Here is a 23,099-nt window from a genome sequence, read left to right on the forward strand (position 1 = left end):
AAATTTTACCAAGCCCAGCAGCATTACAGATCTGCAGAGCAGTGCAAAGAGGTCTCACAACAGGAGTGCCGCACTATCTAGTGTCTGTCCTGCAACTGAGTCATATCCCATAAACAAGTACTGTATACTCATCTTATTCTAACAGAATCAAAGGAAGGTGATGGACTTCATATTCTGTTTTAAAGTATGCAATGCACAAATGAATCTGTCAGTTTAAAGAACAGTACTCAAAACGATTTTTTCAATGTTTTTTCTGTCAAAAAGAAATCATAAAAATGACAAGCTAACACTGCTCCTTCTGTATGTAACAGGAGAGTCTATTTCCTACAGAACTTCAGTTGTACCATTTCAAGGCCACCTTACTGTACAGTACTGCTTTCATCTGGGTTCCAGGTCCTAACTGCTCTTCCTGGTGTAACACCATTCCACCAGGACAGCACACAACCACATTCTGCTCCTGTAACAGTGAGTTTCAATGACGTTATTGAGTCCTGTTCAAAAGACTTGAGCCCCATTGAAGATTCCTGGGATGAGCTGGGATGACATGTGGCATCTAGTGCTCACAGACCCATGAACAGGCCAGTCCAGGCTCTGTGAGAGGAACAGGACAGGATTCCACAACACAGCCACTGCAACCTGGTGCAAAGCATGTGGTTCCAGCAGTTGCTACAACACCCCTGCTGATCAACCCTGATGATGATAAATATTCATTACTTCCATAAACTGTCAGTGCACATACAGGACCATAAGGAAGGCTTTGCAATTTTTCTGATTATAGCTTTGTGAATTTGTTGCAATAATTAGTGATAGCTTACACTCATATCTTCACCCATTTGTCTCAATAAATAACCACGTGTCCAAGACAAGAGAATTGTCTTCTTCATGCTCACACTGCGTCAGCAGCCGATGCATACTGTATTTAAAAGAAGGCTAAGCTGATCATGCTCTCTGCTTTAACAATGTCCATTCAGTGTTTGAGACCATTTGCACCTCATAGACACCATTCCTGCTCATGATGCAACAATGCACTCAATGGCTCGTATTCAAAGGCATACATCAAAACTTTGAAGGTGGCTTTTATCAGCAGATACATTTCTTAATTCTAGCAGCTAGAAACTTAACTAGTTTTACAAAAGATCTGCAATGCTGAAGACCGTGTTTCCACGTCTTCACTCTCTTCACCCTGAAAATGTTCAGGGGTCCTGCAAGCTTCTGCAAGCAAAGCTTTACACAATTATCAGTGTTGCTGTAACTTTAACAGGACCATTTTGTATTTTTCTAAAAGCACAAGTAAATTAAACTTGTACAGTTAAATATATTAAGTGGTTAATCCTTCCACAATCTCTATTCACTTAAATGGAGGCACCTGAAGAAATATCCACCTGTCCTGAATGTTTTCTTCTCGACAATTTATTTTTTGTTTTTTTCTTAACAAATAAACTCTGTGAAAACTGTAAAATGATTTTTAAGGCTGAGCTCAATTAACAATGTTGAGAAAACAGGTAAGACAGAGCTTCTTACTAATGAGGCCTCTTCACATGAAAAGGCTTGAAAACTCTTGAAGATCAAAGGAACCAAAGCAGAATGAGTCATGTTCATGGTGTATTACCTGAAACATGCCATTAGCACTTTGCCTATTCAGGATTTCTAATGTCATATATAATTAATCTAAAGTTAAAAAGAAAAAAGGGACCATTTCTGGAATTATTTTGCTAAGAAAAAATGTAATTATTCTATGTAACTAATATTTTAAAGGTTAAGTGATTTTAGCATGATCTCTAAAATACATCATTTAACAAATGCCTTTTCCCTGCCCACAACTAGTCTTTGAAGAACATTCATCAATTAAATAAATCATAAAACCAAAATTAAAGAATATTACACATAATAGATTTCTTAAAGTAAAAAAGCCTTCTTAGATAATGATCCATTTTTTTACGAGATCTTATTAAAATAATTTGACGCTAATTCAAATTTAATTTAGAAGATGTAGAACTCAATTACAGGAAAGTGAAACTGAGCTGAATGCATCTCAGATTCTATTATGGCTATTTTCAAATTCTGTGACATTTCACCTGGGCCTTTTGAAGGTCGCTTTGCAGGTCCTCAGAGCATGTCATACAGCGATATATGGCTGGCAAATGAGGGCAGATGATTCATGCCAAAGACAACTCAAATTTCATTTAACCTTTATTCTCTAGCCTTGTATTTTTAGCAATCTGTTACTAGTCCTAAAATGTAATAGATAAAAAATTTAACAGAACTAACAGAAGACGTCTCTTTCCTCGTGTGCGACAGCTCTGATCTGTGTTTTCATGCCCTGTACTTTTGGAAGTGCGTGAAAACAGCTGCTGCTTCTCTTTAATTCACACTTGTGCTCTGCCGCCTGTCGAGACCAGAGATGTCACCAGTTTAAACTGAGACATCATGAAAAATGCACGGATATCGCTGTTATATCACACGGATGCATTAAAATCCAATACAGAGCACAATTTGGTATAATGGTCCATTTGATTGATGTGACAAAAAGTCTCTGAGGGAGGCTGGCCTTGTAATTCGGGTTACAGGGATGTATTATTTTCACTCTGCCACACACATGGAGAGATGAACTGCAGGACCCAGTCTCCATGCTAAGTGGCTTTGATGGTTCTGCAGATACACAGTGGAAGGTTTACATCTTTGGGTGAAGATGCTGGGTCTTCAGGTAGATTGAGCGCAAGGAGGCCCATCAAAAGCTCTCTCACTTTCTCGCCCGATTACTGTAAGTCCCACTGTACAGTGGGAATGTTGAGCATTTCAGAACATACTGCATGTTTGTGCAATCTGGTAGCGACACACTCCATGTCTTTAGCCAGTGTCGTTATCTGTTAATATATTGGGAGGATAACAGTTAATTTGCAAACCACTTTTGATTCACTTCTTACTCTTTGATTTTCAGCTTCGGCTTTTTGACACACGCTCATCAACAATCAACGCCAGAGACAAATCCCTGTACATATTACATCTCAACTTGTTTAAACAACATTTTATTTTTCATTAATGCAGTCTGTGCTTTTGTCCATCTTTTTCTTTGGTCAGTCTTTTAAGCTTGTGCTTTTCAATCTTAATTTCCATTAAGCCGTGTCTGTCGGTGACAATCATTCAAGTTTACAAGAATTAGTTTAACGTTACACAGCAGTTTTATGGCAAATTTTATTTTACGGAGGGTTACAAACAAAAGCAGACAATTTGGCCCAACTACCTTGCCTCAAGTAAATTGGTCCACAGACATCTCAAGAAATACAAAAACAAGTTACAGATCTGAGTATCTCTGCTAGATGCCACTAATACTCTGCACGTGCATTTTTCTCTTTTAGAAACAGCCCAGTTAGGAGGTGGAACTCAGTTCCAGCCTTCCGGGTGTCATAATGCTTTCTAGGAGATTGTGGCCTTAAGGTAAATAATCACCTAATTTTTAGGGGCCTCAATGTAACAAGGCTTTTAGTTACTTTGCAAAAAAGACAAAATCAGCTCCTCCTTCCCAAGGTTCCTAAACTCAAAGGAAACAGACTTCGTCAGCAGCTGACAGCCAGGCCCGATGGGCAAAAAAGGAGTTTTATCCTGTAATCACACTGTATAACTTAACTAGTCCTGTTGACCCAGAGAGACTGGTGAATGATTCATTGGAACACAAGACAACAAAGCCTTAGAGGAATGAATAATTGATGGTTATCTCCAGCAAATGGAAAATAAAATTCACCAACACCAATAGCAACCAATCTGTCTCAGACCCAAAGTACTCTGTTTAATAGCAATAAACATTAAAAATAATTGCATCCTACATTCTTCACAGTCTACTTAAGTTCTAATAACAATGGAATAATATGTCTATATCATTTGAAAAAGAACTGACCGAACACAGCAAGACGGACGTTAAACTCTCACTAGGGAAAGAAGTTTCTTTTTGACATTTTTTTGCCTTACTCACTGTTTTTCTTTCAAGCAGCTGTAGATGCTGCATGTTCTAAATGAAGTTTTGTAACCGGATATTTGGATGTTTTCCTAAGGGCAAGCTGTTCTGTTATACAGTCCATAAAACACTGGTTTCAATAATCTTGGAATCATGGAGGGCTCTGGAATTTCTGTCTCCCGTTTTTCCAATGGGAGGTGAGTGATTCAAAAAATCAGAACAGAACAGAACAAACTGCATTTATTCAAGCTTCCAGCACAAAATAATAATCCCCTATACCACAAAATATTCATATAAAAGCATGTTGTTGTTTTAGTCTTGACAGTTTTCATGGAAAATCCAGATTATTTCTCTGACATCTTATCTAAGGTTCTGGAATGGAACTTCATTTTTTTCCACTTTAAAATGTATTGTGGAATTCCAGACCTGCAGATAACTATTATGACATACTCCAGTAATCAGGCCTCTGACGGGGCTGTTTTAGCAGGGACTACTGTACGCAGTAAAGAACATTAAGTTTGTGACTGAATATGGTCACATTCCCAAGTACCCAAGTAAGGTGTCGGATAGTTCACAGGGGCAACATTGCTGCTGTGCTAATCAGTTCTGCATGCAGTCAGAGTCTACAGGCAGCACCTCATAAAGAAGTCACCTCCAGCGACTTGGGTTACCTGCAGTGGGGTTAAACGCTGACACTAGGATGTTATAGCGCAGTGTGCAGGAGGTACTACTGAGTAATACGATCTGTTTTTAATAACTAACCAGTAAAGAATACAGCCTCATTGTGGCTGCCCCAGTCCTGAACTACTGACACAGAGACAACACAGTGCTGAAGGGATAAGTAATAAAATCCAGTGGATACTTCTGCCCACGTTGTGACAAATAATATCAAACTTTTATTAAAGAAGGAAGCAGAGGCCCCAGACTCTTATTGATTCTTAACAGGATTCCTCAAGGCCTAGAGCTAAGCAATCAGGACTGTGAATTCACCCAGGTCGGCTCGGAAAGACAATGACTATTAGTCTGGCTGCAAAACAGCACCAGCGAATTAGATGCAGGTGAAGCTTCCTTGGGCAGAGATGAAAACATGTGAAGACCTGGACATCTGTGAGGCCTAGTCAGCCGGGCAGGCCGGAGTGGAGACAGCAGAGCCCCTCTGATGCCCCTGCCTGACTCCGCTCCCCTCCATGAGAAACATGACTCCGGAGCACGAGAAGGACTCTCCTACACTAGCATCCATGTTCTGGTAGCAAGGAGGCCGTTACGGGCAACGGAAACGCCAGGGTGTTAAATAAGAAACTATTGTCATCCAGAAGGGCGGCAATCAAAAACACTTCATTTCCGCCTAAGTAACTGGTGGAAAGTTTGGTTTCAGGAGCCGGTGAGCTTTCTATCGTGGGACCCTGCCGAGAGAAGAGACATGATGCTCTGACATTTCTGAAAGGAGAAACTGCACACTGCACAACTCATTAATACGTTTAGCCCCTCTGCTTAAGCATGCAGCTGTTTTAGTTGCCATATAAATAACTTAAGGTAAAGTTCCCTGGGTGTGAAGGCATTATGCTCCTTCACCAGTAGCTGAGTGGCTTTGTTGGCTCAGATTAAACTCTACAGGGAAGTAATGCAATTTAGGCCTGTGTTGTACACTTGCTCTTGCAGATTGCTCAAGTGCATTTCGCTGATGCCTGAAGAAACCTATTTAAATGTCGAACAGCAGCAGCACCGTCCACACAAGTGCTTGAAAGAAACACCCTCTCAGAGAAAAAAGCCTTTCAAACATAACCACAATAAATGGCTCCAGACACTGCTTTCAGCAAATGATGTTAATCACAGAGATCTAACAACAATACAAAACAAGAGCTCTGGACAGCAAGTAAACACATAATTTTGATGGGTTTTTCTTCTATTCCGATTAGTTTACCAGGATGTGTTTCATTTAGCTGAGCAGCAATTTACAGAGCTCCTGCCTGTGGTATCCGATAAATATGCCAATTAAACCTGGGTTAAACATTTCAGATGGATTATGATAAAACATCCAGTTCATTAAATGAAAATAAGTTACCACGCAACAAAGAAAAACAAAACCTGTGCTCCTCAATTAAGATAATGCTTGGGGTATGGATTTAAATACCACATTGTAGGAGGGAAGTCAAGCAGTATATATTCATATTGCAGAAGCTCTTAAAGCCCTGCGATGACTTTAGTTGTTTACGTCTTACAAGCAGCTCTCTGTTTCTGACTGAAACACCACAGATACAAATGCTCTATTATAAAAGCATTGTGTAGCTCCTAGTGGTAATGATCTCAAGAAATATGTACATGTACATGTGCTTAAAAACAAATGTTGCATTTGAATCATCTTCATTTTTGCTTGTGTATTTGAGTGCTATTGACAATGCTGCAATAGCTGCCTTTTGAACTATATAAGCAGGAAGAACTGTTGTAACTGAGGTGGTTCTGGTTTGGAAATGTCCAGAAAAAGAGGAAATAACTAGAAGCCAATCACCGGCTGATCTTAAGCTAGAATCCGGATTCTGTTGGCAGGACTCAGTACGTGAACAGATTTTAGCGCACACATGCTCGAAGGAGTTAATTTTACCACTTACAGAAATGTTAAGCTGTGATCTGCGAGCAAATTAGAACACAATGCCGGGTAAGTCATTAGAGAGGAGCTTGTGTTAATTAATTTAGAATTCATATACCAATTAAGTCCTTATTAAGTTAGGCAAAGATTAAAACAGTTATTTGCCCAGCATCTTGCTCGCTTGCCTTTAGATAATGAGCTCATGCAGTCTATGGAAATCAGCTCTGGCTGTCAAACAGTGACAAAGAAGGAAGCTATTGACAAAACAAATCATAATTACCTGATGATATTACTCTCTTTTGCCTTCTCTTCCCTCCCCCCAGCACCACATAAAGAACACATACTTGTGAGGAATGCGATGGCGGATGGGTTTCAGCGGCAGGTGCGATTAGATCTCAGCATGAACGGTCATTTGGTATGTAGTAAATTCCCTTTGATTAACTGGCCTTGTTTGTTAAAAGCTCCTATAAACATTAGCTCTCTCTGTAGTGATGGTGGTGACACAGTGCAGATCAGTGGAAGATTAATGAGGAGCAGTGAGCATGCTGATTACAGTGTAGCAGTTTAATAAACTCTTCCGTCGTGAAATTATTTAATGCATTCATGCTCATGTAAGCTATTTGGTGGTCAGCTTGACCACCTATGTGTTAATATTGAAAATTGAAATGCAGAGGATGAAGAAAATATCGCCTGGTATAAGGTAATTAGCTCTCCAGCTTGATAAATGGGGCAATACCTATGTGTATACATGCTTTTAGAACACAGCACATGGCACCTTCATTAAAAAGCATTGTGTGGTGTCTATTGTAGTCATTTCAATAAATATTGATTTTGTCTTTTAATGTACAGACTGCAAAGATGTCAATAGGAATTAGCATATTATTATACAAATAAATATGGCTACATTTCCTGTGAAATGGGAATCAGAATGTGGCGTCTGGAAAGCAGCTGAAACACATTGTTCGGACGAGGAAAACGCAGAACAGCAGGGCCATCACTTAACAGGGGTGGATGTTTTATACTGCTCTCCAGCATATTGATATGAAAACAACTTGGATTTTAAAAGTCAGGTTTGGTCCTATTCCAAAATTGTATGGTAAGGGAGTACACAATCCTTTGTATTGATGTCTTGGAAATAATATCTCTCAAACAGATTTGAAAAAATAGCAGAATAAATCATGTTGCTTTTTTCCAGGGCAGTGCACACACAATGTTGTTGTGACAGAGGGCTCTCCATGGACTTTGTGGCCTGTTATAGGACATTTGTATCTAGTTTTTATATTTGTCTGTTGCTATATTTCTGTATTATATTTATTGTTGTTTTTTGTTGTGATTTAGCTGTTGTCGATCAACAATGTCATTTTGTTGTTCCACTTGTGTCTTTCCACCATCTTGTGCCAGCTTACAGAGCCCCCCGACCCACCACTCAAAATGGAGGTTCACCTGTCCATCAAGAGGACCAGGGGTGGGGCTTATAGTACATAACCTGGCCTAGGTGGGGTCGTAGTTTGTTGTTTGAGTTCTGTCCTATCCTGTTGTTTTTTTATTTTGTTACCCTTATTAAACATGCACTTAATTTTCCCCTTTTCCGATGGTTTGGTGTTTGGTGTTTTCTAACTTGGCTGACTACTTATGCTGGGTAGTTAGCCGCAGTTCTCAAAAGACTTTGTAGAGTAGAGAATCTTCTGCAATTGGGGAGGGTCTAGTGAAATCAACACACAAGACCAGCATAAGTATGTACTGTACTGTATATGGAGAGTCAGAGACACTCACTAATTCAGAAATATGTTAATTCACCTGTTGTTTTGAATTCCATAAAAATGTTATGATTAAAAGATTGTGCACAAGACCAGTTCAGAAACAGAAGGAAAGCAAAAATCTAGAAGAAAGAGTAGTCTGTTCGTCTTGATGGCCTTTTTTCTGTTTTGCTTTTGTCCGCTGAGAGATAAACGAGCGCACATTTTCACATGAGCAGCCTCTTTCTGTGTATTGTTACTACGTCCTTTTCTCTCGGGCCAATGTATACAATTTTTACACAGCTTGAGCATTTCCATCCAAACACTACTGTGCCGCCACCTGAAAAGGATACCCCGGCCAAAGTCCCCAGGGTGGGATTAAATCAATCCTGAAGCCCACTGTTACCAATTATGCATCTGGGCAAGAAGGAGCAGTGTGCTCGCATAACACCCCCACTTCTCAGGCTGGGGGACAGGCCAATTCGTGCTGCTTCTCAACCAGCTGCATGCCTCTGCCTTATTCTTCTTATCCGAACCTTTTCTTCATCCTAAAGTAAAGGCAGGTCTCACTCCAGCTCTTCCTCTGTTTGTGTTCATCCTCAACTAGTCCATTCCAGGAATCAGAGGGCCATCAGAGGCCCGGCATGACAGAGGCCACAGGGCCAGCAGAGTCACTCTTCGCTGTGTTTATTCACCGTTTCTGAAGATGACAGCTGTCTGATGAAGCCTCAGGAATTGTGTTTAGTTGGGTAATAATAACATCTTGGTCAGCAACCTTACCCATAATCCTGCAACACATTTTCTCTCTTGTCAAGGCTTGTGGGAGTTGGGTCAAAGGTTCTGCTGCAGCAAACCTTCCGCACAAAGAAGAAGAAATCCCCTACACGGGACCCACAGCACTCGCCCCAACCCCTAACCCATAACATCTAACCTTTCATCAACACTGCAGTGCTGCCCTGACACTCAAGACACCTTACCAAGGATCAACCAGGAGAGCAGGAGCAGCCAAATCATTTTACTAAAGACAAGCACATGAAGATTTCCAACAAAGACTAACAGGGTCATGTCACACAGTGAACACTGGACCATGTCATTAATGAATAGATACACTTCGGTTTCTCTCTATACTGTATATATATACTTTATATCTAATATATATCAAAACGTGTTAAGGAGTAGATTGAGAAGATATGGTGACAAATGTCCAGTGCTTTTAGAATATCAACGGTATTCATTCACTCACCTACCTCTGCCACACTGATTGTGAGGACTAGAAAAAAGTACCATCTTAAATCTTAATCAGACATCCTAGATCGTAACCTCATGCATAAGTCTTAAAGAAAACAAAAATCACTCCCCATCCAGATCTGAACGATGAGCACAAGTCAAATGAAAATATGGGGAGGAAACGTTCTGAAGCTGAAGAAATTGCATAACATAACAGCTAAATGAGCTGCCCCGTCCACAGGTAAAACATTAACACTTAACATCCCCTTAAATAAGAGTTTATAACCTGTAACCTGTAACCTCCATTCAAATGTATTAAATGAAATGGAAATGGAGCACAACAATGGAAATGGCAGGTTAGTGCCTTCATGGCCAGCGCTGAAAGGCATACTGTGCAGAGATCTGTGCATTGGAGTTCCGCTCCGGAGGCAGAAATCACATCCTCTAACCTCTCAAGATATTTTTTCTTCTTGTCTGAACACTAACATACAATCTCTGTTCACGAGCAGTCATTTCCCTTCGGTCTTGCTATTTATGCAATGAGAGAAGTCATTACATCATAAACTCTGGCCAAATACACATTCCTCCTTGATATGATTAAAAGACAGTCTGCACACTGTAGCAGCAGACAGTGTACTGTATTAAATATGTATGTGTCTCATATGGTATATTGACCATACATGCTTTGTCTGAACCGGTTGGGTTATTAGAAACAGCCAGATCTGCTCAGTTCAGTTCAGTGACCTGTTCCCTGTGCTCCCTAAAGTTATTTACTTTAAAAGGCATGCAAATTGAGAGAGTTCTCTTATAAAAACATTCCCATATACAGACAATCGAAACCTGCTCCATAAACCCCTTCTCCAAAGAAGTCCAGTCTTTTCTCTTTCTGGCTGAAGATCATAAAAGACAACAGTTACTGCAGAACACTGCTAATAAGCACATTTCAAGAATTCTGTCTGTTTTCTTGATGTGTTGGTTTAATTCTGGGATGTAATTTTCCCACAACTCAAACAAATGCAATAATTTGCTGATTGACTTACCTGGACATGTTGTACTGAACAATGGACCAGGTGAGTCCAGGTGTCTGGGTTTCCTCCATTAAGGAACACAAGAAAGGTTATAATATGAGGCCATTTGTCATATCTTGCACTTTCTTAGAAGAAAGCCAGGGTATCATTTTTAGCCACATGTCTGGGTAGCTTCTTCCACTCTCCCACCACCTTTTCCTGGTTTTTAATGCACTTCCTCTTAAAAGGTAAAACTCATGCAGTTGAATTGCTCAAACAGTATATCCTAAATCGAATGCAATGGCTGCGAATTTCCACAAAGCCTTGATTTCTAAGAATAACTGAACCAGTAGAAAGTGATGCCATTCACAGAAACAGCTCTAGCTGGAATTCCCCCCAAAATGAGAGGAAGGGTAACTTGTCAGCTCTCAGGAACCTGCTCCTGTTTCAGAGTACCACCTTGCTTATTGGTGAGGATTTCTTTCCTCTTTTTTTACTTTGGAGGGCTTATATTTCCTGTGAGGTTACTTCTTCCCAAAACGCATGCTTCAAAAAAGTATCATGCACCAAGCCAATAACTAAGTGTCACGGATGTGGGAAAGGCAAGCGTGGAATGGTCAGGAGAGCAAAAGACCCCATGCGTAGTGGCAAAACGGGGTTTAACCCGGGCTCAGGAGGTCAGACGATGTCGGGTAGAAAGCTATGGCCTCAGGCCATGGAGGAGACGACCTGGTGCTAGGCGGGTCTCAAGACATCCAAACGCTCAATGCTGAGCCAGGAGGAAAGGGTGACCCGGAAATATATAGCCCCAAACAAAGACACACCGGAAGGACAAGAAAAGCACAGGGAAACTAAGAACAGGACAGAGTAGGAGCGCCCTCTAGCTGTGGAGGGTGTGACAGTAAGTGCCTCTACATACAGAATCAAAGGTTTCAGAGATGAAGTAAGTTGGAATTCCTTCATTTAAATCTCCCCTTGGACAGAGCACAAACAATGGGCCATTTGCTTTGTGACAGTGTACTGAAAGCTAAGCAATGGCACAACGAATCCAATCAGACTCCAGTTAGTTGTTATTTTAGCATAAAGTGAAGTCTGGCTGGAACTCTGCAGTTAAGGAAAGTTCTGTAAAAGCAAGTGATGTAACTGACAGGCTGTTTTCTTGACTGACCTATTCCATGGGTCACATTGTAGCAGATTCAGTATGCGCAAGAACATTGTACACTCAAGAAAGATATAAAAAAATTACACCTTTGTAATGGCTGCTTAATGGTACTGCAACATAAGGGACATGTTCCAATAAGAGTGGCCACTCAGCCCATCTCTCCTTTTTGGCAGCTAATTGATATGAGGATCTGACTCAGCTCTTTCTCGATGAAGCCACATGGCTGTTCAGGCTGTTCCAGACCCCGAAAGCCCTGCAAGACGTGCAACCTGCTCCCCCGTTGTGTTACGAATGTGCAAAAGCACATTGAAACAGAACTCTTACACCAACGCTGTGGACACGTGCAGCCAGTGGATAGGTTGTCCACTGGTTCACACATCGGGTACACCAGGCCCCCCAAGTATCCCCAGCTCTGCGGTGGACGATGCTTAGATGAGGATCCAAGCCAAGAGTGATTCGAGATGCATTCGAGGCGGAATCAGGGTCTCTTGCATTCTGTTTTCAATTCTAAACCTGAGTTTGCTTTTGACACATCACCACATGTCTCGTAAAAATCATCATACCTGGAGAATTGTTTCAATAGGAAGGGCCGGCTGAATGGAATAAAATACAGTCTCTTTCTATTAAAAAAATGTTCAGTGAGTGTAGGACTTTCAACAAAGTTACTTTAGTGCATCTAAAGTATAGTAGTTTGACCTTCAGTTTTTGTAATTTAAGACATTTGCATTTCCACTTAACATATCTGTATGTAAGAGATTCTCATAATATTTATAAACAGTAAAAAAAGCATCAATATTGGGGTAAAAATGTCTCAAATTGACAGTTGAACAGATAGATAAAATGATGAAAACCTTTCCTCAGGCCTGACAATCTGTACACATCCAGAAATCCTTCAACACTCTGATCAGTGTTGCTAGAAGGTGCCAGTTTCCTCATGCTACGCTGGCCCCACACTCAGGTTGGTACCCCTGTCTCTTTACAGTTCCTATCTGCATTGGGAAGTGTGGCCTCACTCCAGAGCAGTGCCTTTCCTGTTTTTCAGTACCTAAAGAACAACAGTGCAGCCTCTCCCCACTCTGTGTCAAGTAGATTTATGAAACTGCAATTCCCCATGTGAACAGTGAATACACTGAGCTTGTTTGTAGGCAGATTTTAATTTCAGAACTGTGTTCATAAAAACCTTGTCACTGTTGTCTTTTAGTTTCTCACAATTTTTTTAGGTTTGCATTTTCAAGAGATTGGGGGACAGGTATTCCCATTCCATTTCCTGTCCGTCAGCCCTGGACCTACAGTAGCTGCTCAGAGTGAGGAGCTGCCCTAGTGTGTATCAACACAGGCCGGCTGGGGCCGCGCCTGGGCTCCCGCGCCAGCACTGTCTCACCTCTCACCCCTGGGTCACGTCAAGGCAAGGTCAAGCACAGCCAGGCTCGTCACCTCCGATCAGACGTCTCCTTTGTCGTGGAATTAATTAACACAACGTTGAGCAGTGCACAGCACGTATGTGCTGTCAGTCATGCAGAGGGAAAATCAGGAAATCTTTTCCTCCAAAATCATCTACCTGCAGCTTTTTTCCCCATTATGGGGGGACAGAAACTAGTGCTCGTATTAAATAAAGCCGAGAAGGGAATGCAAATCATTGTCTGGCCCTTATGCGTTGTATTGACTTGTTTCTTTGTTTTACTTCTCAAAAAAAATGTTTTCATATAAATGCCGCTAATTAAATTTCCTAGAAGAGGGCCTTTAAAATTCCCCCAACGTCCTGCTGCCTTGACAAGTACTGAAAGGTATTAAAATACAAATTAAATGTTAAATATTTTATAGCAGAGTGCATCTAAGGACATTAGAGACCGTTACTGTGCTGGTTAAAACTCTTAGTAGAATATAGGCTACGGTAAATAACAGTCTAAAGCTTTATGTCCATCTTATGAATATAAGAATATACTGTAGGAATATAATGTTACAGATTAGAAGATGCCTTTTGGACCACAGAGCTAGTTTGGTTGCTAGAGGACAGTTGATCCCAGGATCTTATCCAGCCGTTTCTTTCAAGCAGCCAGGAAGCCGGCTTTAACGTCATGGCTCGGATCCTTGTGATCTTTGTAACTTTTTTAATGTGGAGAATGTTTGTCAAGAACCGCACATGAGTAACAAATGCAAACCTGCTAACCAACACTTTAAAGATGTGAAAAGAATGCACGGAAGAAAACTAGACAGACTAGAATAAACAAAGCTCTATTATTTATTTTTCTTCTTTCTTGACACCCCGCTTTCCTGCAGCAGATTCCAGAAGCATTATCACTCATTCCCGGCTGGCAGACCAAGCGTGTTATTTGTCACAGTGCTATTAATACAGAAAAGCTGCAGGTAATTAAGCCAGAAATTCCATGAACCAAATGTACATCAGTCCTACACCCATAAAAACAGAGGTGGCACAATAAGGGTGGGGTGAAATGTATTAGTTTCAATTTATTGAGTTATTACCTCCAGGTATGGGCAGGGTGAGGATTAGAATACCAATGTCTGGGCGAAAAAGGATGAGAATGACTGATTATTACATTCAAACAGTATTAATGAATTTGCAACCTACAATGAGCTCATAGGCCATGGCACAACACACGCAGCACTGAATCAGTGACTTGCTATTGTTCGAATTCTAGCTAATAAACAGATTCTGATATTGCAACACCTCCCTGCTTTGCAGAGCATCGTCCTGGTGCGTGCTGCAAGCTGTTTGCAGGTGCTGGTTATATAATGTTAAGTAGGTCAATAGAGATGCATTTTGTCATTAGAGAAATAACTTTTTCCCCATATGCATGGTGCACGAAAAGGACGTCACAAAAGGCTGGAAGAAAAGAGCAGCAAAAAATCGAAACGCATTATTAAGCTTGCCTGCAGTAATAAGGCTGATCATATTTAAATTGAATTAAATTAATTATCTTTGATGATTTGCAAATGAAAGGTAAGACAAATTACCTTTTTTATTTTGTACTTCTCCTTTTTTAATGCCCAGCCAAGTAATTAGTTACACTCTTGAAACACAGAGCCTATCAAGTCACATTAATGGTTTTGTTGCAGAAATTAATTTAGATATTAGAAATTACATTTCTGACCATAATCTCCGTTACTCAAATTAAATATTAACCAAAAGCTGTCTACGGCTGAAATGAAATTTGTCCTTTGAAGTGTTTTTATTAATCCGCTCTGATTGAAGGTGCTTGAAATTCCATGAATGTGCAAGGCTGCTACCAGTTCTGTGCATCACTTACCTTAATTTATTTTGCTGAGCATAATTCTATTTATAAATGAAAATCTTATTAAAAGAAGACAAGAAAAATTAGTTGCAGGCCTTGGATTGGTGGTGTAGAAACAAAATGAGCTGCCTAACCCGAAGTGACATTTACAAATTACCTGTTAATTTAAACTGGGTTGAAGGATGACAGAGCTGAACTGGAGCGACAGCAAAATACCAAAGGAACGACGGCGGGGCCCGCAGTGACCAGGAGCCTCCTGCCGACCGCACATCTCCCCAGGCCGGCAGGGAGAACCTTGGATTTCGGGAAGCGTGTGGCGCAGGAGCCGCCCTGCCGCGTGTCTAGTGGGTGCGGACTCCCGGGGAGAGGTGCGGCCTGCGCGGCAGGAGTGACCCCGCGCGCCCCCGGGCCGGCCCGCGAGAGGCACCGCCGCAGCAGCCCGTCCGCGCTCCCTTGCTCGCGCGCTCTCTCCAGCCGCGCAGGGTTTCCCGGACGCCAGCGCGGCAACTGGCGCTTTCTGCTTGAGGAAATCCCCGAGCAGACATTATTACCCATCACGGTCATGTTGGAGGAAGCTAGATGATAAATAGTTACAATCAGTGGCGTTTTTCCGAGACCGCCGCTCTGGAGGATATTTGACTCGCATGACTCGCAGGAGAAGAGGCTTGGGGGAGAGAGGTGGCGTCCGTGTGCAAGGTGAGTGGACACACTGGGAGGGTCACCTTGTGCCCTGTCCATCGTTATTGATGAGTAGCTCACAGCGGAGTGGACACCTGCTGCCCAGGGTCACCACAACACATTACAAATTAACAGAGGAAAAGGAAACAACTCGCGCAGATTAAAACTAAATTAGAGCTGCATCCGAAATGTCCTTTGAGGGATGCCTTGGCCCCTTGACCGTTTTTAAGCCGAAACAAAGAAGGACAGTGATGAGGAGCGCAGGGGGGAGAAAGGGAGCTGTAGAAAGACAGGCCTCGCCTTTCTGTCCCGCTCTGATTCAGAGTGTCGCACCTGCCAGGCGTGGAAGCTGAATTCAGAGGATGCTTCAGAGAGCCAGTGACACGACTGTAGTCCACCCCCCTTAAAGGGCGCTCCGGGTCGTTCACTTTTTAGTTGATTTTGTGCACCTGCTCCCTGTTCCTGCCTCCCTACAAAAGCCAGACGCTCACTCTGTTCCGGGCTCTGCACTGGAACACGCACGCCCGGAGGCTCGCCTATCACCGAGTCGCCCTACGTCCGCGGCTCGGGTGGCGTTCGCCTCCTAGGTGTCCTGAACCAGCTGAGTCCGGGACCTGGAGCGCCTGGTTCCGTTTCCCCTTTTTCCCCCCGACCCTTCACTGGATCCCGCTCCGGCTTTTAACTTTGTCTTCTTCATCTTGGATCGATCACCCCGCTCTGGACATCTGCCTGCACCACTTCCCTTCGGACTCCCTTTTTGGACAGTTCACCTGGACCACGCCCCCCGGAGCACCTTCATCACACCAAACCCCCCCCCCCTTCTACCAGCCCAGTTCCTCGTCTCCTCCCTGTGTGTGTTCACTCCCTTCCAGATTGTGTCGCCTGCATAGGGTCCTGAAATATGCTCCGTAACAGCCAGACTGTAGAAGCCCGGAGTGGGATCTAGTCAGCATCCTTCCCTCTTTTAATGACCAATCAGCCAGAATCAGTTTAATGTTTGATCTAAAGGACATCGTTTCCTACAGCACAGTTTCCCCAGTCTGCTGTTATGCTATAATGTAGTAGTGTGTCTAATATAATAGTGTTGGTCTGCAAGTTATGGCTTAGTGGGAAGAGCACCAGCTACCCATTTCCCAACACCATCAACCCAGTTTTCTTAAAACGTTTCCTGTCCCCATACTGACCAGACCCATCCTTGCTAGGCTTCTGAGATCTGACTGTATCAAGCTACACGTTGTTAATTACAAATCAATCCAAACATTGAGGCCCAGGAAAGAACAAGAAGTAATCAAGCTGGAAAACGTACATTTTTACCTTGGAGTAAGAAAATTTAAATTCTGTGAAAATACCTTAAGCAAACGATTTCAATAACACGTATGATTTTTCCATACTTTTCGTATTTTTTACTGAAAAACACCTCTGCCAGTAGCTCATTAGGCTGGGATCTCTGACCACATTCTGCCACAGCAGTGTTAAACAGGAAGAACGGTCAAGATGTTACTTACAATCACTGAGAAGCTAATGTTGGCCGCACTGCAGTGCTTCGGAGTTTTGTCATGAGGTCCTGCCGGTGAACTGATTCTGTCCATGCATAACTGCCGAGCTAATGAAAAGAAGGAGGTGGGTGAGGCTTAATGAGCTAAGTAGTTTTCCTCAAGGCTAGAAACAAGCTCTTAACCACAGTAAAAGTAATTGAAAAAATGACAAGCAATACATATAGCACGCAACGCATGTGTTGCACAAATTATTATGAATATTGCTACTATGATTATTGTTGTTTTTCAGCATCACCATAATGCAACTTCATCCCATAAAGAGAGAAGAAAGCCATTGCTAATCACAGTACAGAAGCCAGGAAAAGAGTCACAAAATCGGTCAGTGTTGAAACAACAGCAGCTCTTGTGAAAAATGCTACAATGCTAAACCCCTGAATTTGCAACAGGAATAATGCAATCTCTCAAACTACACCTTAAGGTCTCCAGGAAACTCTGTGCTCACTGCACGATTGAGTAATCCCACTGCAACTGGACGTCCTGTTGGGCTGTGACTAACAAGAGACGAGTACAGGAAGGTCACGGTGCTTCCTGGAGGTTTTCAGGACTACCTTGATTTCTCCCCAGTTTTACTTTGCTCAGAGCTCCACCTGGTTGTCATTTATTGATACTGACTTTTATTTCCAGACCAGGCCACCCTCTGGTCCCTATAAAGCAAAAACATCTAGCTAAGAGTGGATCTTGGGTGAACCTCCATTCTATCACAGTTAATGGAAACTGTGATGTAAATATTGTGTGAGTCAATATTGCCTTGTTCCATTGTTTTCACAAGACATGCTGCAGCTGGAACATCAGAACATAAGACATATTAAAACATGGGAGGTTGCCCATCTAGCCCGTTTGCTTGCTAGTAGCTAATTGTCCCAGATGTTTCTTGAAAGAAGGGACTGGCTTCAACAGTATGACTGGGCTGCTCATTCCACACTCCCATTACCCTCTGTGTAAAGAAATGCCTCCTATTCTCTGGTTTGTATTTCATCGTTGATTCTGAAGAAACCCATTGCATTGAGTTAGTCAGTGCCAATGAGGATCTGAATATTTGAGTCATAACCCTTTCCCTTCAGAGGACACAGAACAAAAGTGTCATCTGCTCATGGAGAAAGAAGAGGAGGCGATGAAGAAAAATCATGCTACACGACTCATCCATTCATGTTTTTTAAAGTAAAGTAAAAAGCAAGTACTGTGGCACACACTGAATTCACAGCACAGCACCACATGAGAGCTATCTGGGGGAAAAACACAATCAATATAATGAAATAACACCTAAATAATAATACAGAACAACAGGTAGGCAGCATCAGATGGAAAATTCTATCATTCCGGCTTTGATACGTGACTTTATAAATGCTAAATGAAGCAGCCATCATTAGATATTAAGCTTTGAGGATAATGGAGCTATAAATCTCGTAAAATTTAATCTCTGGAGTGCTTATGGTCTAAGGTCACGCACACAAGCGAGAGCTCCGATTCATGACGTTGTAAATTGTCGCGGTGGTGAGGGGAGGCCAAGGGGTGCATGGCGCTCTTGAAGCCACCAGTCGGCTCTGAGTAAATGCCCCTTTTAGGTACGCAGCTGTTATGACAAACAAGCGCTAAGGAAAAAGCCTGTTATTTTAACAAGAACACAATTAAATGAGTTGAACTGATCCAACAAGGCTAATGTTGGTCATTCAGGAACCTTGTGCTAACTTCAATTAGCCACCGCCTCTCCCCAGCTTTCAGATGTAATTAAAGTAGCTTAGTTGTGCTCAATGATGCACGCCGCTTCATTTAATCACCAACATTACTTTCCAGAACTATTAATGATTTTTCGGGGCACATGTTTATGCAGAATTAGAACAGTAATTACCTTTGCAGTTAATTTGGTACCTTCGCATTTCACACCTAGCTCCAACGTCATTCATTTGCTGCAGTCTTTTCTGTCAAAACAAAGGAGCTCCTGTTCTCACTGCATATCTCTGTGCCCGACTGCAAGCAGACTTCTGTAACACTAATAAACCTGCTCCCCAGTGAAACAGGTGTAGTCATTCCAGCTCTTTCCCAGTTCAGGCTTGCGCGTACACGCCACCTCTTACCTTCATTAGCTAGAAAATGAGATTTTTGGCACGCGGAGTAAGCTTTTTAATTTAGTCTCGTGAAGCAGAGTATAATGTTTAATTTAAATCACAAGAGTGGAGTGCGCTCTTTTAATTTTAACTGGTCTGTGAATGTGAATTTGAATTAATAATCCAGAAAATTGAAACTATTTTCAATGCACTGCCTTGATATTGACTTCCCTCCCTGACTCTTTTTTTAGATTTTTTTTTCCCTACGCGCTCTATTCCATACCCCCACAGCTGAGCCTTCTCTTCCTGTGAATATAGATGTTTTGCACAGAGCAAAGTGCCTCTAATGAGAGAGTCTTTTCAGGCCTACTGCAGATCACTGCACTTCTGCAAACTTACTGCTACCAAAATTGTCTTAATATTCCAGAGGATGCCTAAGACTTGGTTGCTGGGCAACCAGAGGTCACATGGTCACAGGGTTCAAGCCCACAGTTGTGGAACCACAATGCATCTGGTGATGATTTATTCAAACACAGTTTAAAACCTGCAGTTTTCCTCCCTCATTGCCTTAATGTAACCAGGCCCCCATTCATAACTGTCAAGAACCTATTCATCTGGACCCTGGCTTATTAAGTCGAAAATTGTACATAAGATGCACTTTCTGGTAGAAAAAAAAGCAGCATTTTTTTTCTTCAGTTTTGCCACCTGATACTTGCAAGCCTTTTCTGGGGCTGGAGGAGGAGCACCTGCTAAAGGTTCTGATGCGCTTTCTTCCTGATTGCAGCCCAGGTCCCTGCCTGAGACCAGGGAGGCCAACGACCTGACCGTGCTGTGTGAGCGACGGTCCGGCACAAACTGGACACGCGTGCAGCAGACCAGCTGCAATAGGTCCTGTGAAGACGGGGTTTCTACCATGAAAAAGGCCTGTGGCCACGCCGGGCCTCAGCTGCAGCTGTGTGGAACACGCCAGCAAGAGAGAGCTCAGGACAGGAAAGACAAAACCCATCTACCTGCATGCCATGACCAGCACTGCAGGCTTCCCCAGCTGTCAGTCTGAGGAACGCAGCCCTAGAGCAGGAGGTGACAGGGAAAGAAATCTGCAAAGGCCCACTCTGTTCCAAATCCCAGCTCCCAGCTCCCAGCTCCCAGCAGCGGTGTTCCGAGGCACCAGGAAGCGCGGCACTGTGTGGGCTGTCCCACTGGAGTGGCACTCATGGCCCAGCGGCAGGGAGGACTGTAGACCACTGCTCTCTCTCCTACAAACCAAGGAAGCTCCTCATCGACCCCAACACTGGGGCCTCTGATTGGCTTTCTTCCGTGGCCTCGAGCATCACTTACTAACAAAACTGTGAACGTCTGTTTTCGAGAAGCTGGACAGGTGCCCTGTACTTCTCTTCTGGAACCCACATGACAAGGAGATGTTCTGTGTGTGTGTGGTAATTCTTTATATACATAGAAACAAAATAAACATTGCCTAATAGACTTTGAAATCGTATGTAATTGTACACTTTATCTGTCTCAGTCCCCAAGATTTTAAAGCTTTGTTACATACTGAAGTATCAAGGATTATTTATACAAATCTGTCGGTAACATAGCAGCTTTTCCACAATCACTTATCAGCGGTATCTCATTGTTATAGTCATTATTCCCTGGCATGGGATTTCATCGCCACAGGGGCAGCCCACATGCCTTGTCTCCTGGATAAATCCTGAATCCACTCAAAAAAACAATAATGCTTTGTATGATGACGTCACATACACAAGTTTGTGTCACATTAAAAAGACATTAAATGTTAGCCCTCGTCACCACTACCAGACTCAATTCACACAATCACAAGCATCGGTCGTCTGCATGTTCTTCTTTACAAGACAAGAGAAAGAGAAGAAGACCTCAGTGCTTCCTGACTACTGAAGGGCTCTTAACGTGCTGAATCCATTTTCTAGCACATTTGCTCTGGCCCAGAGATCCCTAGCTGTAGCAGTGCTGGAGTCATGCTCCTCAACCGTATAAGCTGCTCTGGAATATAATTGAGTCATCTAGCTGTGTAACTGACAGCTGATGTAAGCGCCAAGCAGGAGCCACAAAAAATCAGGAGAATAATTAGTGTAATGAAATAGGAGTGCTAATAAATTCAAATGTCACCCAGAAGCACACTTGAATCAAGCAGCTTTTCTTTTAATAATCTCATGGAAGGGGGAAAAAAAACAAAAAAACAGTATTACAATTCTCTTTTCATTCTGCTGCATTCCAACACGACTTAACAAATATCTTTCTCTAAGATACACTAAGAGGTGGAGGATGGGTAAAAAAGGAGCAGGTTTGTTCCTTTAGCTTTGTCTTGACTTGGGCGGAACAGGAGAAGGCCCCCTGGAATTGTGCTGCATTGCTGGGGTTGTGATTAAACAGAAACGGGCCTTTTATCTCCGTAAGAGGACCAGACTCTGAGAGCTGCTCATTCAAACCTGACGCGCTGTTAATAAACACAGCCGCCTTTCCAGCGGGTTTGCAGCCATTTGTCAAAGTGTGGAAACCCAAGCCTACCTGTGTGAGAAAAGCAGGCTGCAGAGTGCCAATCCATGTTCTTTTCCATTAGCGTTATTGCCCTGAGGATGTGGCAGGAGAAAGGCACCCCAGTCTGACACAGTTTCTGCAGCTGTATAATATCTCAGAGCTGTGTGGAGCCGCACGCTTCTTGCCTCTTCTGCCTTCCGGACCTGCTGTGACCCCAGCCTGCTCTACCTGGCGTTTTTCAGGGGAGCCCTTACAACACCCTCCTCCTCCTCCAGCGCCCTCCTTCGCGCACTTTCAAATCACTTCAGCCAGCTTGCTGCACAAGCACACACACACGGCCTCGAAGTGGTTTTTTTCCTTCACACATTTCAATCTCTTGATTTTCATTTTTGTCTTTTACCATTTAGGATGTCGAATGAAAGCATTTACACCTGGGACCACAAAAAGTGAAGAATGATATCCCTGAGCTGGAAGGGAGATGCCCTGTAGCTCTGTGCACACCACACTGCATAAACAGGAGTCATTCAGCTTGGCCCTCAGATGAGAGAGAATGCAGGGTGGCCACACAAACAAGCTCAGGCCGACCCCCAGAGTGAGACCCTAAATGCAATCCTATTAACACACCCCAAGCACCCCCTCAGCTTCCCCATCTGAGCCGTACAAAGAACACAGGAAGCATACTGGCTTTCTTCTGTTGTTTTTAATGTTGTATCTTTCCCATAATTACTGAATTTGTCTTCAGATCTTTTACTACACAAAACTCAGAACTGATAGCAGCAGACATAGAATACCTGAGGTAAAAATAAACTAAAATATTCAGACACCATGACTTTCGCTTCATTTGTCAGAAAGCCTTCACTCCTCGCAGCACTCAGAACGCAGTGTGGGAAGGGCCGTAATCAACACTGCTGAAAGGCACATCTAATTAGAAAACTTTAGCTTTGACCCAGAGTAACTTTACAAGTGATTCCTCACAACAAAAAACTACCAGAAGTTTCTCATCATTTACACAATTTTCAGTGTTTTTTTTTTTCATCACCTACTTTTTGGTTTACTTGACCCTTGTTCTCCAGCATGAAAAGCAGCTCATTTTGCAATATTAATTATGCAAATTGATGGCTCGGGGTAATATGAAATGAATAGACCTCACGCAAATTAGACAATAAAAATTCAAGACCAAGAAAAAAGAATTAGTATCTCACTTAAAAATGAATTAATGACGCGCACAGGTATGCAGCTAATGACAGCAGCAATGCCCTTCGATAGAATTTCATTTGAATAAATCCTCAGGTCTCTTCTCCTTATTTATTATTTATCACTGTCCTGAATTGTGTGTTGTATGTTTTCCTCTGGAATGAGCCTCCCAGCCCTGTTGAAGCCGATACTTCTTCTTTCT

The 23,099-nt window shown here is 42.5% G+C and overlaps 2 long non-coding RNA genes across 3 annotated transcripts in view; one reads left to right on the forward strand and one right to left on the reverse strand.

The window, feature by feature from the left end:
- The window catches only part of LOC148651703 (uncharacterized), a 103,129-nt gene that overhangs the window by 20,476 nt on the left and 59,554 nt on the right, over positions 1-23,099 (reverse strand). For both annotated transcript variants that reach the window (XR_015925135.1, XR_015925136.1), the window contains exon 3: positions 17,100-17,197. This is a non-coding gene — a long non-coding RNA (uncharacterized LOC148651703). The remainder of the gene's footprint in view (positions 1-17,099; positions 17,198-23,099) is intronic.
- LOC148651704 (uncharacterized) lies at positions 15,132-20,805 on the forward strand. Its single transcript, XR_015925141.1, has 3 exons — positions 15,132-15,612; positions 17,380-17,468; positions 19,977-20,805. It is a non-coding gene; the product is annotated as an uncharacterized LOC148651704 (long non-coding RNA).

Source organism: Lepisosteus platostomus, chromosome 11, assembly GCF_059453375.1.
Source record: "Lepisosteus platostomus isolate fLepPlt1 chromosome 11, fLepPlt1.hap1, whole genome shotgun sequence".
NCBI lineage: Eukaryota > Metazoa > Chordata > Actinopteri > Semionotiformes > Lepisosteidae > Lepisosteus > Lepisosteus platostomus.